Raw genomic sequence first — 3,699 nt, forward strand, 5'->3', positions numbered from 1 at the left:
TTGGGAAGGGGAGGGGGTGATGGGGGGAGGGGGTGATGGGGGCGGGGGATGGATTGACAGATTTGGGGAACAACAGGGTTTAGAAGTTGTGCTAACAAGTGCTGTTGTGCAGAGAAAGCTGGCTCTCATTACAGAACAAATGGAGTGGAGTGGAGCTGAAGAGAGGCGCTGATGTTCTCACACAATACGTGACCACATCCTATTCTCGTCTGCAGCCTCCGCCCTCCCAACACCGCCCTGTTCTCAACATATACTCCTCGCCGACTGAATGCATGCGCCATATCGCAGTCGTATGCCGTCGCCTTTAATTAACTTGATAGCAAAAGGAGCTTTCCGTTTCCATGGCTAATGTTAATCTGCCGTCCCCGGCTAGTTGTCAATGGGTTAAAAAAAAACAATCTTAGATGAAGTTTATGTAATTTAAAAAAAAAATTGTTTTATCTATTTATTTTTTTACATTTATTTGCATTTACACAAATGTAATTTAATATCATTTGTGTGTCATTTAAAAAAAAAGAATTATATTTTCATTTGGTTTAACCATGCTGTTTTATTTCATATCATTTCATTTCTTCTGGTCCTTAATGTTCTGGTATTTCGGGTACTTTGATTGCATCACGTCTATTTTACGATGTTTTTGTGTGCCAAAATCTTTCACCATTTATTTTACCTTTTTTTCTTAAGATTTAATTCAATTTTATGTAAACTGGAAAACTTCATTTTATATTGTATATTTTATTTTTAGATTAACACAAATGTAATTTTATACACATCATTTATATAACATACTAGCCTAATTGTTTTCTTTTTTTATGTAAATTTAAGTTATTTACTCCATTTTAAGTAACATTTTATTTATTGTAATTTTTCTATTTAAATTATTTTATCTACTTCAATTCTATCTTTTGTGATTTTTTTCTATTTTTAATCATGTCTGGTATTTACATGACACATACATATGCATTTTTGTGTTGTTGAATTATTTAAAAGCTGCATTATTTGTCCATTACTCCTCGTGTATTATCTCTGTGCCGTTGCTTGCTTGGTCAGAATTTTCCTGTAAAATAGATTTTTTTTTTAATATCACCAGCATTTCACCTCCCTGGTGAAATAGCATTATTATTATTATTTTCATAAATAACAAGTGGCTGTTGAGTATCTCTCTCCTCTCTGCAAAGCCTCTGCCGCTTCTGCCGTTCTCGGCATATTTTTACATTTTTATTTTTCAAACTTGGAGAGCCGGGAGCGCGCCTCGAGGAGCCTCGCCGTTGGCACTCGAGGTGCGATGGTCAGGGGCTGAACCGGCGAAGGCTTTTAGAAGAACAACTCATTAACAGACAACCTCCGCGCTTCTTCCCCTCCAGCGACTGCGAGTGCCGTTTGGAGAGGGTGCTTTTCTCCTTCAGCTGCACAGACAAAGCCTGCGGAGTCAAGGCTGGTCGCTCTGGGTGCTGATTGCATTTTTTCCCCTTTTTGCCAGAGTGCCTATTCAGACGAAGGCAAGAGGGGAATGAAAGCTTTTACAAAACATTAATGAAGCGCTCAACTAACATTTCTTTTTTTTTTTTTTTTTTCTTTGTCGACTTTCCTCTCTTGTCGGCCCGACGAGTTGCGGAGGAGGAAGAGGAGGCTCTCCGTTTGATTGGTTGACTTTGAGGTCAGCACGGAGAGTTTGGCTGCTTTCATTGGTTAGTTTGGTGAAAACAAGCCCGTCCATCCTGTCACTACGAGAAAGGAAAATAACAAAGACAGAAAAGCAGTCTTTTTTTCCAAGACTCTTACATTTTGGAAGATTTTCTTTTTCTCTTTGAACCTAGACAAATTCAAAGATTCCTGCACTGACTTCTCGCCTGTGTTTTTGGTTTCTTTTTGGTGTTTGCAGCGAGGCGGTCTGACGAGGAGGGCGTCTGTGGTGAAATGTTAACAGCATTTTAAAGATACAGTCTCGAGTAGATAGATTTAGTGTTTGAAAAGGCCTTGATTTACCTTGAAGTCCATCGACAATCACCTTCCTCTTTCTATGTGTTGGCGTTCTAACCTCTGGTGGATTTCTGAGGACTATGGTTACCTGGTCCTCAGATCTCTGCAGGGTAAATCCAGACAGCTAACTAGACTATCTGTCCAATCTGAGGACTATGGTTACCTGGTCCTCAGATCTCTGCAGGGTAAATCCAGACAGCTAGCTAGACTATCTGTCCAATCTGAGGACTATGGTTACCTGGTCCTCAGGTCTCTGCAGGGTAAATCCAGACAGCTAGCTAGACTATCTGTCCAATCTGAGGACTATGGTTACCTGGTCCTCAGGTCTCTGCAGGGTAAATCCAGACAGCTAGCTAGACTATCTGTCCAATCTGAGGACTATGGTTACCTGGTCCTCAGGTCTCTGCAGGGTAAATCCAGACAGCTAGCTAGACTATCTGTCCAATCTGAGTTTTCTGTTGCACAACTAAAACTACTTTTGAACGTACACATGTTCCACCAAAACATGTTCCTTCCTGAGGCTACTTTGCAGAGGCACCGTGGCTCTGTCCGGCCCAAGACGATTATAATTGGTTTAAAGAAATGCCGATAACCCAGTGCACGTTTTTCTTCCATCCCAGAATGCTGTGTGGACTCGCCAGACACAGCGCTGCAGAGGAGTAGGAGGGTCTGAGACTAAGTGAATGTTAACTGTAGTTGATCGCGTTTGTATTAGACAATAGTATGTTCACGTGGGATGTGTCGCCATGTTTGTTTTTGTAACCTCATGCGTCAGATTTCTTCTACAGGAGACATTAAAGACGTGTCTTGTCTTACAAATGATCCGCAACTTGCCCCACCCCCTAGAATATATTAAGAGAATAACAACGTGAGCAAATCGGCATTTATTTGGCTATTTTGCAATGTGATGAAATGAATGTGTGCCATTCCTTTACCAGACACTAGAGCCGTCGTTATGGATGGATGGATGGATGGATGGATGGATGACGTTGTTGTCCGTCCCAAACCATTCGACAAGGCTCATTAAAAAAAATACACGTTCAAAACATATCTTTGAAACACTGTGTCTATTTTTTGTGGTTAAAAGGTTTTTTTGCAGAGGGAATGAAAGATTTTCTTGTAGTGTGATGAGTGACAGCACAACATGACCCTTATTCCTCCGTCAATGCTCTCCCAATAACCAAAACGGCTTGAGTGCTGCACCCAGATCTCATAGATGTAGAGAAAACCTTTAAAAAAATCTTTATTTTTATTTTTCCTGACTGCTGCATTTTGCCTGCTGCCGATACCGATACTAACATTTGGTTATTTAAAAACCGATGTTCCCATATATCGTCCACACATTGATACGCCGATACACACATTTATTTTTAAATCCAGAAACGCGTAACAAAAGATTTCCCCAACGTTAGTTATTTGTAGTTATTTATGAGTTCTCACTAAAATAATATAATGATTTGTTTTATTGTCGAAACAGAACATCAAAATATATTAAAGTTCCGTTAAATAAAGTGTATACAAATACAAACTTAAGATATGAAACTTAAAGTCCTTTGAACAAAAACACATTAACAATAATAAAAAAATCAGTGTTGCCAACGTAACAGGGACGTTGTAGAGCGTCCTCTGGTGGACAGACTGTGTAACACCATCACTAACAGGGACGTTGTAGAGCGTCCTCTGGTGGACAGACTATGCAACGCCATCACTAACAGGGAC

The 3,699-nt window shown here is 40.1% G+C and overlaps 1 protein-coding gene across 1 annotated transcript in view; it reads left to right on the forward strand.

Annotated features, from left to right (window-relative positions):
• Positions 1–3,699, forward strand: part of cadps2 (Ca++-dependent secretion activator 2) — a 159,242-nt gene that overhangs the window by 122,043 nt on the left and 33,500 nt on the right. The gene's annotated exons all lie outside the window — the stretch shown is intronic.

Source organism: Etheostoma cragini, chromosome 8 (assembly GCF_013103735.1).
Source record: "Etheostoma cragini isolate CJK2018 chromosome 8, CSU_Ecrag_1.0, whole genome shotgun sequence".
NCBI lineage: Eukaryota > Metazoa > Chordata > Actinopteri > Perciformes > Percidae > Etheostoma > Etheostoma cragini.